This window comes from Arvicola amphibius, chromosome 12, assembly GCF_903992535.2.
Source record: "Arvicola amphibius chromosome 12, mArvAmp1.2, whole genome shotgun sequence".
Lineage (NCBI taxonomy): Eukaryota > Metazoa > Chordata > Mammalia > Rodentia > Cricetidae > Arvicola > Arvicola amphibius.
Genome location: NC_052058.2, coordinates 118,905,648 through 118,923,519, shown reverse-complemented (window position 1 = coordinate 118,923,519; position 17,872 = coordinate 118,905,648).

Sequence of the window (17,872 nt, the reverse complement as noted above, 5' to 3'; positions counted from 1 at the left end):
GTAGTCCCTGTCAAAACTTCAATTTGACCTTTGGTATAGGGCAATATTAACTTCTCTGGCATTTTTCCAAAGGAGGTCAAGCTAAACTTCACTCCCAATAATGCCTGTTGTGCCACTAAATCAGGATAATAGCTTAACGTGCGCGAACCAAGTGTATGACCATGTATCCACCAAATCGGGCCTGTCTGCCACAATACTCCAGTAGGATGACCAACAGTGCGCAGAATGCAAAGCAATAATGGTTGTTCTGGATCAAACCAAAGAACCTGCGCTTGTTCTATGGCCTTTTCCACTATCTTTAATGCCTCTTTTCCTTTGGGTGTAAGCTCTCTAGGTGACGTTACATCAGGATTTCCTTCTAATATTGAGAACAACGGCTGCAAAGCTTCACGGGTAATGGGGAGATATCCTCTCAGCCAATTTATATCTCCGAGCAATTTTTGAAAATCATTTAAAGTGCGTAAATGTGATGTGCGAATGCAAATTTTCTGTGGAAAAATCTGTTTTGGGGTAACACGGGCTCCTAAAAATTCTATAATACTTGTCTTTTGAATCTTATCGGCGGCAATAATTAGCCCCTTTTGTTTTAAGGATGCCTCCAGGGCAACTAATGCCCGTTCTAGCATATGCTCTTGTTTTGCTGCCAATAGGATATCATCCATGTAATGGATCAGCCTAACTTTGGGAAAACTACGTCTCACTGGTTGTAACGCCTGATCCACGTATAGCTGGCACATGGTGGGACTGTTGGCCATACCCTGTGGTAAAACCTTCCATTGATAGCGTTCATCAGGCTGTTCATGATTTATAGAGGGAACAGTAAATGCAAAACGATGTTTATCTAAAACATGCAAGGGTATAGAAAAGAAACAATCCTTAACATCTATGGCAAAAACAGGCCAATCTCTTGGTAAAGCACTTAAAAGAGGCAACCCTCTTTGGACAGATCCCATGAGTTGCATCTGTGCATTAACTGCTCTAAGGTCATGCAGCAGCCTCCATTTTCCTGACTTCTTTTTTATGATGAAAATAGGAGAATTCCAAGGAGACACAGAAGGTTCAATATGACCAAGCTGAAGTTGTTCTTTAACTAATATGTGTGCGGCCTGGAGCTTTTCCATAGACAGGGGCCACTGAGGCACCCAAACGGGTGTATCTGTGCCCCAGGGGATGCGTAACGCATCATCAGTGGCCCCTAGGAAAAACCCAAGCCCTTCCGATCAGATTTGGGAGTGGGCAACACGGGGTCACTTCGTCCTTGAAGGCGAGCCCCCAGCCCTTTTCCTGGTACAAAGCCTTGTGCCTTCATGACATCTTTACTCACTTGAGAATAATCATTGGTAATTATCAATTTTAATTGTTGTTGTACATCCCTTCCCCATAAATTTAAAGGAAGGTCTATGACAAAAGGCTGAAAAGTGCCTTGACTGTGTTCCATCCTCCAATGCAATTGCTTAGCACTCATATCTGGAGTATTTTAATAACCTAGACCCTGTAAGGTTTGTGCAGCCGTCTGTAACGGCCACCTCTTCGGCCAATCCTGTTTACGCATCACACTTCTATCCGCTCCGGTATCCAATAGGCCCGTAAAGAGCTTTCCTTCTACTTCTAGGGTACATATGGGGCGATCATCAAGTCCTATAGACAAGCATGCTAGTTCAACCCCAGAGGAGCCGAACCCTCGCTTGCCCCTCTCTTTCTCATATGTGGGAAATTTTTCATGATCTGATCGAAGAATTAACAATTGTGCGATACGATCTCCGGGTGCAATCGAAATGATGCCAAACGGAGAATGACACATTACCTTAATAATGCCTTTGTAGTCAGGGTCGATCACTCCAGGTAGCACTAATAACCCTCTAAGAGTACTGGAGGATCTTCCTAAAACTAGTCCCACTGTTCCTTCCTCTAGAGGTCCTGTCATATCTGTGTCTATAGCTTGAACACCCATACTCTGAGTCAGTACCAATCCGGTGGTGGCACGGAGGTCCAACCCTGCGGAGCCTGTGGTGGCCCTTCTGATGACTGGGGTGGTCTCATGTTTGGCTCCTGAATTGCCCCATAAATTCTCGGGCCCTGGGGTAGTGGGCCCTTCTGCCCGTTTTTTGACATGGCTGATGTTGCATTAGGTGTGGGCTGTCCATTGATATCCTTTACGGATCGACACTCATTTGCCCAGTGTTTTCCCTTTTTGCACCGCGGGCATGTGCCCGGCTGTCTCTGACCTTGGCTCTTTTTATGTGTGCCTTGGGGGCAATTTTTTCGTACATGCCCCGGCTTCCCACAATTAAAGCAGGTACCTGATCTTCCCTGCCCCCTGGAGACTGCTAGCATAGCAGCCGCTAGACCAGCATTAGTTAGAGGGCCGCCTATCTCTCGGCAGGCCTTGAGCCAAGCATCCAGCCCTTTATTTTTCCATGGCATGATGGCTCTCTTACATTCTTTAGTAGCCTGTTCAAACACTAACTGCTGAACCAAAGGCATGGCTTCTTCGGCTTCACCGAAAACTTTTCCTGCAGCTTCCATCATGCGAGCCACAAACTCCGAAAAAGGTTCAGTAGGGCCTTGAATAATTTTAGTAAGGTTGCCCGTCACTTCACCTCTTTTTGGTATCATTTTCCATGCTCTTGTGTAAATTTCATTAATCTGTTGATATACCTCCACTGGATAGGCTGTTTGATTAGCCGTCCATTGCCCTTGCCCTAATAACATGTCTGCATTCCAGGGAGCTCGATTTGGCGTTTGCGCATTTATTCGAGCCTGAGTGTGAGCAGCTTCTACCACTATAGATCTATAATCTAGATATTGACCTGTAGAAAGGCATGCTCTAGCAATTTCCCACCAATCTGTTGGTGTCATAGCTCTGGTGGTCAACCGAGTCAGTAATGTGCGGGTATACTGCGCATTAGCTCCATAAGTCTTTGCCGCTTCCACTAAATCTTTTAACTCTTTATAAGGGACTGGCTCATGATATCTTTGTTGATTTTGATCCTCAAAAACAGGAAATACCACCACTGAAGGTGGATAATGCACAGCTAACTGCGCAAGAGTGCCCCTGTCGATGAAATGGCAGCTACTCCTGGGCTGCACGTAAGGAGGGGGAAACTCTCTAGTGGGCACTTTTAGAGCTGGCCCATATCTCTCCTCCTCATAATGTGCATCTTCCTCCTCTAAGCTCTCCTCCTCTGCCTCTACCAACTCCTCTTCAGCCAGCCGCAAGGCTGCGAATTCATCCAGCACCGGATACAGGGGAGGTGCTGAAGGTTTATTTATCTTAGGATCCTCCTTTTCTTTTATATCTTTCTTTTCCCCTTTTTTGTTCCTTATTACCGTGCACTTTTCTTCAGTATCCTCCTCTGTCTTTGAACCTGCTTCTGAAAGGCTGTCCTGGTGTCTTGCTAGCATTTTCCTTCCTTCTCTTAACTCCTCTACATTTTTTCCGTCTTTCAAACAGGAGTGTACTAATCTCCAAAAAGGATAAGTTCCCTTCTTTAATTGCCCCTGTTCTTTTGCTGCCTCCAAATCTTTGCCTAGCTTTCTCCAGCAATGCAGATTTAGATCCCCAGACACCGCAAACCACGGCGCCGAGCGATCAATATCCCTGACAATCACCTTTATGGTGGATTTTGAGATTTTCAATCCTCTCTCCTGTAGTAACCGCTGTATAGGTTCTACAAAATCGCATGCACCAGAGACAGACTGATCGTTGCCCATCTTTGCTCACTTTTCTACAAGAGGCTTACAAAAGGGCAGAAAAATCGTCTTATCTGCCATGGACTTACTTTCGCTTTAGATGTTGCAGCAGCGACACTCCTCTCCTGGTCTATGACAACGGATAAAAATGCAAAAGGCATAAACCACTACAGCAAAAACAACCACTGCTAATGCAAACCACAAAGGACTAATTCCTCCAAGAAGCATACCTAAGGATACTTACCGGCGCCGACCGCTTCGTGTGTAGAGTTCTGAATCCTCTTCGGCCCCCGTGTGTGTCCGCCGAAGTTCCCGGGTTTCGGCACCAGCTGCGGCGAGCGAGCCCTGACCAGCAGGGAAAGATCACCACCGACACAGGATTCTTCTCTGATCACACCTTTAATGAAGCGCTGCTTGGTTGAGGGAGAGCTGGAAGCAGGGGGCCCCGAGCCGGGCTGGGTGGCGGCTTATATACAGGAGGACGGGGCGTGTCTACTGATTAGGTGACGTGGCAGAAAAGGATTGGTGGAAACCTGTTGCTAGGCAGATGTGGCGCGAAAAGTTCGCGCCACATACTTGTTTACTTTAGCCCTCGGCGCCATCTTGTAATGGCGAAATGTAAGTGCGGCCGCCACATCATAGGAAGAACATGCTTATCTTTACATAAATAAAGTCTTTGTATTTGTTTTACCTCCAATTGGCAATGGCTCCTGAAGACTCCCATAAATGCTTACACCTCAGCTAAATAGAATGTGGTGAAATTTTAGGGAGTGGGACCTTTTGCAGGAAGTAGGTAATTTGGCTTTAAAATGATGTTTTCTTCCTGTCATTTTTTTTTATCTCTTATTTGCTCCTTAAACACGTCAAGTGAGTAGTCTCTTTTTCAGCCTCTTTGGGTCATGATATTTGGCCCCTCAAACCCAGTGCATGGGAACCATCTGATGCTGCATTAAGTTCTCTAAAACTGGGAGTTAAAATAATTTTTTCCCACAACTAAGAAAATGACTCTGTGGTTAAGAGTCTTCTGCTCTTGCAGAAGACCCAGGGTGGTTCTGAGAACCTCCATGGTGACTTATAACTGTCTCTAACTCCAGTTCTAGAAGACCCAATGCCCTCTTTCTTTTATAATTTATTTTCTACATTTATTCCTTTTATTTTATGTGAATCAATGTTCTGCTTGCCTGTGGACCATGTGTGTTCCTTGGAGGACAGAAGAGGACTTCAGATTCCCTAAATTACTCTTTCATTGTTTTGACAAAAGTCTTTCGATAAAGGCCTGGGGCCTTTTGCCTCAGCATGGGTTAACTAAGGCAACTCATACTAATGAAAGCTATTGCTGCAAATGTTTTGGTTCACATTTAATCTTTAAACAACTCTATAACTGTGATTTACTGTCACTACTTTCCTTTAAAAGTATAGTAATCAGCAGGCTTAGTGATTTACAATTTATTTAGATTTACAATAATCTGTCCTGTTTTCCTCACTTAAGTGGGAGAAGAGAACAATTCCAGCCAAATCAGCAGGAGCAATTTCTCACTTCACTGCCTGTACACAATTTCATTTGCTTTGAAAGCCTGAGATTATCCATTCTGAAGACACGATTATGAAATGTGCATGGTTGCCCTTTCTTAGACAGTCTGAGGAGTTTAACAGATGAGGGTGCTGGAAGATTCATCTCAATTTGATAGAAACTTCGGCATATCTTGAAAGAGGGAATCTTTTCTTCTTTTTGAATTATTTTTGAAACTCAAATATAATTATGTCATTTATTCTGTTCCTTTCCTGCCTTTAATCTCTCTCATAACTCTCCCCTCTCCAATTCATGATCTATTTCTCTTTATTTCATATGTATGTGTATGTGAATATATACATTACACATGAATATATACATAATAAATACAACTTGCTTGGTCTATTTCATGTTACTTGTATGTGTACGATTTCAAGGGTGAAGAAATAGTATTGGATAGCCAATTAGGAATCATTCTTGGGGACGACTGTCACCCACTATCAACATTCTTTAGTTGCCAGTAGTTTTTTGTTTAGGTGTGGGGCACTGTGGTATTTTCCTCTTTCATGTTAACAGATGAATTGGTGTTATTCTTGTTTAGGTCTTCTTTAGGAAGTCATATTTTTAAGGTCTTTTTGTATCTTCTCTGTCATTTCAAAGAGACATAACTTCACAGCAAGCTTTCTGATTTCCTAGTTCTTAAAATACTTTTACTCTCTCTTCTGTGATGTTTCCTGACACGTAGGTGAAAGGGGTGTAGCTTAGATATACCAATTGGGGCTGTGCACATTGCAATCATTTGTTTTTTGTATTTTGATCAGTTGCAGTTTTCTCTAATGGTCCTGTGTGTTGCACAGAAAAAGTTTATTTGATGTGTAGGGGGTGAGAACTACACTTACTTCTGTGTATAAGAAAATATTTGGGATGCAGTCAGTAATTATGTTGGTTTAAAAAGTGGTGTTTGTAGATTCTCCTCTAAGATCCATGACTTCATTAACCCTGGGGAGTTGTCTAGGTTTCCAGTATCAGGCACTATATCCCTCCTGTTGAGTGGACCTTAAGCACAATTACACACTCTTTTTGTTTCCCCACATATTAAATAATACTCTAGTGGGATAATTAGATATAGTTTTAAATAGAAAAAAGAGTAAAATCCAAGATAACAAAACTCTTACCCATAGACAAAGTTAAAAAAAAAATCTCCCTTTTTTGAGTAGGTTGAAGGGAACAATGTATTGAATGACTAGTTATGTGTGATTCCTGCTGCTGTAAGGGTCAGAGGGATTTAGAAGAAAATCCAACTCACAAAGTCACTGGCTCAAAAGAATAACACTTGTTGGATATTGCGGATTATTTTGAAAAACAAAAACATTCTTTTGAAAAAGAACAAAAAAGTTCTTTTTACTTCATTACATAGTTGACTTCACATACCCTTTCCCAGAAAACAACAACAAAAAACAACTATGACAGTTGAAACTAGAAAAAAAGACTTATTATATACTCTTTCATGATGCATACATCATTTTATCTACAACCTATCCTTTCTTAACATTTAATATTATCCTGTCTTTGTTTCCTTTCTCATGTTTTAGACTTTTTCCACACTTGACACACATTTTTAGGTATATGAATTGACACATTTATACACTTATATGTGTAATAAATGCACTACAAATACTATATAGTTTCCAAATACTCATTATTTTAATTATGGGTATGTATTTCTGTCTGTATGTGTATGCCATATAAGTACATATATTCTTAGACACTAGAAGAGCATGTCAGATCTCCTGGAGCTGGAGTTACAAGTGGTTGTGTTCTATGTGATGTGTGTGAGACCTCTGCAAGAGGAGTCAGTACTGTTAACCAATGAACCATCTCTCCAGCGCCTATTTTAATTAGTCAAATCTAATGACAAAATTAAAGAATGAAATAATTATTTGAAATGTCTTGCTTTGATGGTCCTTTTGGCAATGAATGGAAGACTGACTGTGAATCAATTCCACTGTTATTGCTATTTTAGTACTTGTACTGCAAATCTCATGAAAACCTAATTACCAAGACCCGACAGTTTTGCAAACCTCACGGGACTTCTCACAGTGATCTCTGACTCTAGGGATTTGACTCATTTACTCCTCAGCCATAGCATGAGAAAAAAACTCATTTAGCATGACTGGTACAGCTATTTCAAGGGCCCTGAAATACTGGAGTTTTACTGTCTTCTGATCTGTTGCTATTTCTTTACATTATTCTACACAAATAAATGAAAATTTTAAATTCTTCCTGAAGTATACCTAAGGATTTCTAGGGACCAGCATGGAGGTATGTGTGTACATTTGTAGACTGATATTGAATAGACTAAAACATTGTAAGTTATAACCTTTAGCAAGAAGGTTATAAAAGTGACAAAAAAAGATGGTCCAAATGTCATCCAGATTATGTGCTAAAGAACGAAAAGAAAACAGTCTGTCAATAGGATTAGCTTCCCTGTCAGTTCACACTCTGTGTTGTGCATAGAGGACGTGGAATCCTTTGTTTTTCATCTCAATATGAACTTCTAATATGAAACAGACAGATCAGGTGTGGCTGTGCTGTAAATGGCTTATTTGCAAAAGGCTTCCCAGGAACAAAAGCAGCATCAGGTTTTATTGTTTGAATGACACTTGACCACAGGTTTCTGGGTCAGGAGTAAGAGTGAGGAGCCCCCTACCCTTGGCCATTGTTGATGTCTACAGTGAGATCAAAAGAGAAAGAACTTCACAGAGAATTCCATAAGCCATTGAAGTGAAATCCTGTTTCTCACTATATAGGTCCATCCTCTTTCACACCATATAAAGGGCCATCTGCTTCAGTTTTTACAGTTACTGCCACTTAAGTTGGACTGGCAAGCTCTGCACTTTCATATTCTTGTATATCCTCAAAGAAATATGCATGAAGAGCCTTGCTGGTCTCAATCATATCTATTCATAACCTTTATGTGAATCAAAATAAGTGAATATTATACTGAAACCCCAAATAACATATGTGTTTATATGTGAGTAATAGGTTCCTGGGCTGTCAGTCTTCCTGACACTGGGGACTACTGGTCACTGCACTGTGACCAGCTGGGAGCTACTCCCCCCTCTCTACTCCTTTTATGTGTAGTTTCTGGCCAAAGCAGTGTCTCTACATTGTTAGTACTCCACAGTGGGTTAATTCTCCATTTTTATTCATTTTTTTCTTGTCAAAATACTATCTTTTTTTCTATTATCTTAATTTAAATGTATCTTATATAAAACTATACAGGGAAATTTGTAGATTATGAATCATTGTAACATTGAGAGAAGGTATGCTCTCCTGAAATCTTTACCTAGTGATATAGGCTTCTCTATATGTCCAGGGCCATCCTCACAGCATCTCTCAGGTTATACAGATTCTAAATTGAAACATTGTGTTGACTCTATCAGTCAGGAATCCTCGCTCTGTCTTTTTCTCTGTGTCTCTGTGTCTCTGTGTCTCTGTCTCTGTCTCTCCTCTCTCCTCTCTCTCCTCTCTCCTCTCCTCTCTCTCTCTCTCTCTCTCTCTCTCTCTCTCTCTCTCTCTCTCTCTAACCCACCTCAACTGTGTTTGTCTCAGTCAAGCTCCATCTTAGCCTTAGAGACAAGGTCTTTCACTAAAGCTGGATCTTGCTGACTCAGCTTGCCAGGTGAGCCGGAGAATTCTAGGGATCCTGTTGTTTCCACCTCCCAGGCTCTGTGGTGTTGAGTGTGGTACTATGCCTGGCTTTTTCCTGGGTTTCTGGGTCAGGATTCATATCTTTGTGCTTGCTTATATTTTAATAACAGTTAATTTTAAAATTATTATTTTAAATAAATTTTTAAATTGTTATTAACATAACTTTATTGATCCAGTCATCTTCCCTGTCCATGTTTTTCTATTTATTTTATTTTATTTTATTTTATTTTTATTGAGCTCTTCATTTTTTTCTGCTCCCCTCCCTGTCTCTCCCCTCTGCTTCAGCCTTCTCCCAAGGTCCCCATGCTCCCGATTTACTCAGGAGATCCTGTCTTTTTCTACTTCCGGTGTAGATTAGATCTATGTATGTTTCTCTTAGGGTCTTTATTTTTTTTTTTCTAGGTTCTCTGGGATTGTGATTTGTGAGCTGGATTGGTTTTGTTTTGTTTTATGTTTAAAAACCACCTATGACTGGGTACATCTGATAATTGTCTTTCTGGGTCTGGGTTACCTCACTCAAAATAATCTTTTCTAGCTCCATTTATTTGCCTGAAAAATTCAAGATGTCATTTTTTCTGCTGTGTAGTACTCCATTGTGTAAATGTACCACGTTTTCCTTATCCCATTCTTTGGTCAAAGGGCATTTAGGTTGTTTCCACGTTCTGGCTATGACAAACAATGCTGCTATGAACATAGTTGAGCACATGTCCTTGTGGCACGATTGAGCATCCTTTGGTTATACACCCATAAGTGATATTACTGAGTCTTGAGGAAGGTTGTTTCCTAATTTTCTGAGAAATCGTCATGTGAGGATTTGGAATCTGTGCTTTAGTTTGCAGGGAATTGTGCTGCCCTGGCTCTGGGGTAATTTGAGGACTGTGGCTGGGACACAGGTCAGCTATAGAATGCCAGGGCTAGAAGAAAACATTCTTCTCCCCTGTTCCCTTGTCACAAGTTCTGAATGCCACAGAGTTTAAGGAAGTGGCTGTCCTGCAGCACAGTACACATAGAACTGCTTTGCTCAGATATTTAGGATAGCTTAAATTAGATATGAGACATTGAGATAATGTCTCTGGAGACTTTTGTGACCACACCACCTGATGGTATTTTTGCAGTTGTTCTAAAATTCTTGCGACCACAACCCTAAGTACATACATTGTGCTCTATTGAGAATGATTACTACACCTGATTATACTTCCTCTTTCCAATTATATCGTTGACTGAAGCAATTGTTTGAACAATGTATATAAAGGCCTCATAATAAACGTGCAGCATGCAGATGCATTTGCAATTGCTCCTTTTGCTCTGTATCCCCTGTGTCCTGGTTTATTTGAGACCCTTACCCAGGGACCCCGACGTTCCAGACGTCGACATCGCCACACTGACATCCAAAGAGGCTGTACCAGCTTGAATTCCTACCAGTATTACAGAAGTGTTCTCTTTACCCCACAACCTCTCCAGCATAAGTTATCATCAGTGTTTTTGATCTTGGCCATTCTTACGGGTGTAAGATGGAATCACGGAGTTGTTTTGATTTGCATTTCTCTGATGACTAATGATGTTGAGCATTTCCTTAAGTGTCTTTTAGCCATTTTAGATTCCTCTGTTGAGAGTTCTGTTAGGTCTGTACTCCATTTTTTATTGGATAATTTGTTCTTTTGATGACCAATTTCTTGAGTTCTTCGTATATTTTGGAGATCAGACCTCTGTCTGATGTGGGGTTAGTGAAGATCTTTTCCTATTCTGTAGGCTGTCATTTTGTCTTGTTGACCATGTCCTTTGCTTTACAGAAGCTTTTCAGTTTCAGGAGGTCCCCATTTAATTGTTTCTGTCAGTGTCTGTGCTTCTGGAGTTATATTTAGAAAGTGGTCTCCTGTGCCAATGTGTTTCAGTGTACTTCCCACTTTCTTTACTATGAGGGTCAGTGTGGCTTGCTTTATGTTGAGGTTTCTGATCCATTTGGACTTGAGTTTTAACCTGTTTTTCTATTTTAAAACACAGTATATATATACAATTTAAAATACACTCATGATCTTTTCTTAGTTTCATGTTTTCTATCTGACTACTTTTCAGCATCAGTCCCTGGGATTCATTTACCTAATGGCATGAACTGGAAATTCTATTTACTTCACTGTTCTGTTTATTTCAAAAGTAAGCTCACTTGATTAATTATCATCTCTTTGGTTGCATAGGGTATGACACTAATTTGAGATGATTGCAATATTTCTGCACATGCTTTTAGCATAGATAAACATGACTGCTCATGGGTATTCATAGTAGTAAAATTAATGGTCCTCATACCTGAAGTATAAACTTGTTCAATATTCTCAAATATATCATTATATATATATATATTACATATATATAAACATACTACAAAATATATAAAACTTTTCAGTGATCACTAATTTTGACAAGTGTCATCATTTTTAGTAATTAATTTTTAATTATTCTTACATGTAGCATTATTGTTGTGAGATAATGCTTATACTGTATAAAGATTTTTCACTTTGGTAGGTTTAATAAAATGCTGAATGGCTACTAGCAAGACAGAATTTGGGGGGCAGTGAGAATGCTGGGGAAAAGGGTGGAGTTGTCCAGAGTTGCCAACCAGAAACAGATGAAGCAGAAAAGCAGCAAAGGCAGTACAGAGTAATATCCATGAGGCAGAAAATAAATTAATAGAAGTGGTTTAATTTAAGTTATAAGAGCCAGTTAGAAACAAGTCTAAGCTAACAGCTGAGCTTTCATAATTAATAAGAAATTTCCATGTGGTTATTTAGGAGCTGACTAGCCAGACAGAAAAATTTATGTACATATAGAACTCAAAGTGGGGCATGGAGTCACACATGGCTTCCTGGTGACCAAGGTCTCTCGAATAGGCTCAGTGTACAGAGGCTACCTGCAGCCTAGAGCCAGATGGTAGATTAATGCACCAGCACCATGCCCTGAACTGAGCCACACCTAGCAGCTGACTTAACAGTTTATTTGTCTCACTCAGTCAGAGAACAGTAATGATGCTCATCAATCAGATTCAGATGTAAAAAACCTCCACACAGGTTATAGCCTGTTTTTAAAAGGTATATAGAATTAGAAACAAAAAGAAAATGGATATAGACAGTCATGAAAATCAATTTATAAATTATAAAATAAAGTCTTTAAAAAGAACAAATAATATAAAAATTAAGCCACATAAAGATGGAAATGCTCAGAATGTTTGGATTCTATATGATGTCTTGTTGATTTTAAATTTTTTGATTGGTAATGAACAAACAGTAGCTACTGAGAGTCATCAGATTATGAAAAGTGTTAATTTAAACCAAACTATTTATTTTTTAACTGTCTTAACTTCCAAATAAAATTAAAAGTATATGTTGTGTTCAATAAGAGGTTATGCTTTCATTTCTACAAAGAAAAAAAAAACAAAAGGCTGTGGATTCATTAAGTTTAAAGAGGATCAGACTTGATCAGATAAGACCCCCGAAAATCCTGGCTATAGACATAAAGAAGTAAATCTAAAATAACTTTAAGACAGGTGATGTATATTTTTGCCTGTTCAAACATAAAACAAAAAACTTCTTAAATTGGTTCATGTATAATGCATAGTCCATACTTGTGTTAATGCATATATGTATGTTATCTTTGAAAGTTTATGTGTTTGCAAAACAATGGAACCAGACACCAATAAAAACAGATGGGCCAGGTTATTCAGCCTCACAGAATGTCTCTGCTACAGTGTCCTCAGAAATCTGCATCCAGAACAGCTTCAAAGGTGCTGGTTGATATTCCAGCCTCACAGATTATTCTATTCAGGACTTGACTAATATCCTAATATTCTCAGGGTCCTCCAAAGATGCTAATGCCTCCAGACAACAGGAAGCCATTAAGAGAACACAATGCATACATTCCCATGAGATGTGGTGAGTGGTTTTCGGTCATTCAGGGGATTATGGATATTTGTCATTATTTAGGGGAGTTGATTACAAGCTGCTGTTGGTAAGGGTCGAAAAAAGCTAAACAAAGCAGATTAGATTTAGAGATCTCATTATGCAAAGAAAAAGAGGGGATACAGTAACAAAAGGATAAAAAGATAGATTATTGAATCTACTTTTGAACTAAAACAACTACTAGTCTTAAAATTTTACATTGTATGGATTTTTCTATATTGATATAAATTTAAGGTTATTTTTGTTAAAACCTTGTGGTAGAATGTCTGGATGGCCTGGAGCCAGAGTACTAGCAAGCAACCATAATTAGCAATGAAATTCTATTGGGTTATACTTGACCTGGCTTCAGAGTTTTTACACAGACCCTAGGTTTTCCTTTCTGTTACAAATACCTTTTGTTGTCCTATGTGAATCTTGATTGAGGGTTTCCCATTGATACAAAGTATATGTAAAACTTGGTTCATTAGAAACTCGGAAAAACCTGGTACATTATGAAACAGGTATAGTTAATGCCAACATTCAGGAGAGCTGCAATTGTGAAACCAAGCTGGAATACAGACTAAGTTTAAATCCAGGAGGCTTTACAATAAGGCCTTGGCTCAGAATAAGCAAGCAAACAAAAGCCCCCCCCCCCCCCCCCCGCCAACATTGCTAAACGCTGTGTCTCCTAAGTCTAAGAAAGTCTATAACTAAGGTTTCAGAACTAGGAATAAAGACAAATTTTAAGCTTAATAATTATGAATTCCCTTTTGAAAGTAGAGTTAAATCAGTTTGTTCTCTCTCTCTCTCTCTCTCTCTCTCTCTCTCTCTCTCTCTCTCTCTCTTTCTCTTTCTCTCATATAAACAGATAGATAAACAGAGTTGGTCAGCCATACCAGTGTAACTAAACATGTATGCTACACACGCATACATATACAGAGGGAGAGAATGAGAGAGAGAATACAATTCTGTTCTGTACTGGTTAGTTTTTAATGTCAAGCTGATAAACACTAGAGCTACCCGAGAACAAGGACTCTCAAGTGAGAAAATGCCCCCTACAAGATTAACTTGTGGAAAGCCTGTGGAGAATTTCTTTTTTTTTTTTTTCATGGTTTATTTTTTTATATTTAAAAATTTCCATTCCTCCCCTCCCCTCCTCCTCCCCCTTCCCTCCCGTCCTTCTTCCCCTTCCCTCCCCTACCATCCACCCATACCTCCCCTCCCTCCCTCTCAAGGCCAAGGAGACATCAGGGTTCCCTACTCTATGCTAAGACCAAGGTCCTCCCAACTCCTCCCAGGTCCAGGAATGTGATCAACCAAGCTGAGAAGGCTCCCACAGAGCCCGTCCAAGCAGAAGAATCAGAGCCCAGCGCCATTGTCCATTGCTTCTCAGTCAGCCCCCACTTTTGGCCACATTCAGAGAGACGGGTTTGGTCGCATGTTCCATCAGTCCCATTCCAACTGGAGTTGGTGATCTCCCATTAGTTCTGTCCCACCGTCTCCATGAGTGAACGCACCCCTCACATTCCTGACTTTCTTTCTCATGTTCTCTCTCCTTCTGCTCCTCATCAGAACCTTGGGAGCTCAGTCCAGTGCTCCAATGTGGGGCTCAGTCATTTTCTTCATCTATCGCCAGGTGGAGGTTCCCTCCCGGTCCTGACTTTCTTTCTCATGTTCTCTCTCCTTCTGCTCCTCATCAGGACCTTGGGAGCTCAGTCCGGTGCTCCAATGTGGGGCTCTGTCATTTTCTTCATCTATCGCCAGGTGGAGGTTCTATGGTGATATGCAAGAAATTCATCAGCCGGTTCTGGTGGCGCAGGCCGGTAGGATTTGCTGAAGGAGGCAGAGGCAGGTGGATCTGGAGTTCGAGGCCAGCCTGGACTACACATTTAGCCGGGCAGCAGTGGCGCACGCCTTTAATCCCAGCACTCGGGAGGCAGAGGCAGGCGGATGTCTGTGAGTTCGAGACCAGCCTGGTCTACAAGAGCTAGTTCCAGGACAGGCTCCAAAGCCACAGAGAAACCTTGTCTCGAAAAACCAAAAAAAAAAAAAAGAAATTCATCAGTATGGCTATAGGAACTGGCCTTTCAGGCTCCCTCTCCTCAGCTGCCCAAGGAGCTAACTGGGGGGGCGTCTCCCTGGAAACCTGGGAACCCCTCTAGGGTGAAGTCTCTTGACAACCCTCAGGTGGCTCCCTAAATTAAGATATATGCTTCCCTGCTCCCATATCCACCCTTCCTGTATCCCAAGCATCCCATTCCTCCGAGCTCCCCCGATTCTCCCCTTCACGCTTTTCTCTCCCCATCTTCCCTTGGCCCCCTCTTGCCCAACCCTCAAGTTCCTAATTTTTGCCTGGCGATCGTGTCTACTTCCGATATCCAGGAGGATTACTATATCTTCTTTTGGGAGTTCACCTTCTTATTATCTTCTCAAGGATCCCAGATTATAGGCTCGATGTCCTTTAATTATGGCTAGAAACCGATTATGAGTGAGTACATCCCATGTTAATCTTTTTGGGTCTGGGTTACCTCACTCAGAATAGTGTTTTCTATTTCCATCCATTTGCATGCAAAATTCAAGATGTCATTGTTTTTTACCACTGAGTAGTATTCTAGCATGTATATATTCCACAGTTTCTTCATCCATTCTTCCACTGAAGGGCATCTAGGTTGTTTCCAGGATCTGGCTATTACAAATAAAGCTGCTATGAACATAGATGAGCAAATGCTTTTGTAGTATGATTGGGCATCTCTTGGGTAGATTCCCAATAGTGGAATTGCTGGGTCCTGGGGTAGGTTGATCCCGAAATTCCTGAGAAACCACCACACTGCTTTCCAAAGTGATTGCACAAGTGTGCATTCCCACCAGCAATGGATGAGTGTACCCCTTACCCCACAACCTCTCCAGCAAAGGTTATTATTGGTGTTTTGGATTTTAGCCAATCTGACAGGTGTAAGATGATATCTCAAAGTTGTTTTGATTTGCATTTCCCTGATAGCTAGGGAGGTTGAGCATGACCTTAAGTGTCTTTTGGCCATTTGAACTTCTTCTTTTGAGAATTCTCTGTTCAGTTCAGCGCCCCATTTTTTAATTGGGTTAATTGGCATTTTACCGTCTAGTCTCTTGAGTTCCTTATATATTTTAGAGATCAGACCTTTGTCAGTTGCAGGGTTGGTGAAGATCTTTTCCCAGTCAGTAGGCTGCCTTTGTGTCTTAGTGACAATGTCCTTTGCTTTACAGAAGCTGCTCAGCTTCAGGAGGTCCCATTTATTCAATGTTGCCCTTAATGTCTGTGCAGCTGGAGTTATGCATAGGAAACGGTTCCCTGTGCCCATTTGTTGTAGAGTACTTCCCACTTTCTCCTCTGTCAAGCTCAATGTGTTCAGATTAATATTGAGGTCTTTAATCCATTTGGACTTGAGTTTTGTGCATGGTGATAGATATGGATCTACTTTCATTCTTCTACAGGTTGACATCCAGTTATGACAGCACCATTTGTTAAAGATGCCCTCTTTCTTCCATTGTGTACTTTTGGCTCCTTTATCAAAAATCAGGTGTTCATAGGTTTGTGGTTTAATATCCGGGTCTTCTATACGATTCCATTGGTCGACTTCTCGGTTTTTATGCCAATATCAAGCTGTTTTCAATACTGTAGCTCTGTAATAGAGTTTGAAGTCAGGGATGGTAATGCCTCCAGAAGTACCTTTATTGTATAAGATTGTTTTGGCTAACCTTGGTTTCTTGTTTTTCCATATAAAGTTGGTTATTGTCCTCTCAATCTCTGTGAAGAATTTTAATGGGACCTTGATTGGGATTGCATTGAATCTAGATTGCTTTTGGTAGAATTGCCATTTTCACTATGTTTATCCTCCCAATCCACGAGCAGGGGAGATCCTTCCATTTTCTGGTATCCTCTTCAATTTCTTTCTTCAAAGACTTAAAGTTCTTGTCAAATAAATCCTTCACTTCCTTGGTTAGAGATACTCCCAGATACCTTATGCTATTTGTGGCTATTGTGAAAGGTGATACTTCTCTGATTTCCCTCTCTGCTTCCTTATCCTTTGTGTATAGGAGGGCAACTGATTTTTCGGAGTTGATCTTGTAACCTGCCATGTTACTGAAGGAGTTTATCAGCTGTAGGAGTTCTTTGGTGGAGTTTTTGAGGTCGCTTATGTACACTATCATATCATCTGCAAATAATGAAAGTTTAACTTCTTCCTTTCCAAATCGAATCCCCTTGATTCCCTTATGTTGTCTTATTGCTATTGCTAGAACTTCAAGCACTATATTGAAGAGATAGGGAGAGAGTGGACAGCCTTGTCGTGTTCCTGAATTTAGTGGGATAGCCTTGAGTTTCTCTCCGTTTAATTTGATGTTAGCTGTCGGCTTGCTGTAAATAGCTTTTTTTTATATTTAGGAATGACCCTTGTATCCCTAATCTCTCCAAGACCTTTATCATAAAAGGGTGCTGAATTTTGTCAAATGCTTTTTCAGCATCTAATGAGATGACCATATGGTTTTATCCTTCAGTTTATTTATATGATGGATTACATTGATAGATTTTAGTATGTTCAACCAGCCCTGCATCTCTGGGATGAAGCCTACTTGATCGTAATGGATAATTTTTCTAATGTGTTCTTGGATTCGGTTTGCCAGTATTTTATTGAGAATTTTTGTGTCAATGTTCATGAGTGAGATTGGCCTGTAATTCTCTTTCTTGGTTGAGTCTTTGTGTGGTTTAGGTATCAGGGTAACTGTAGCTTCATTGAAGGAATTTGGCAGTGACTCTTGTGTTTCTATATTATGAAATACCTTAAGGAGTATAGGTGTTAGGTCTTCTTGGAAGTTCTGGGAGAATTCCACATTGAAACCATCTGGTCCTGGGCTCTTTTTGGTAGGGAGGTTTCTGACAAACGTTTCTAATTCTTCGCGACTAACAGGACTATTTAGAGCATTTACCTGGTTGGTTTAACTTTGGTATATGGTATTTATCTAAAAAACTGTCCATTTCTTTTACATTTTCCAATTT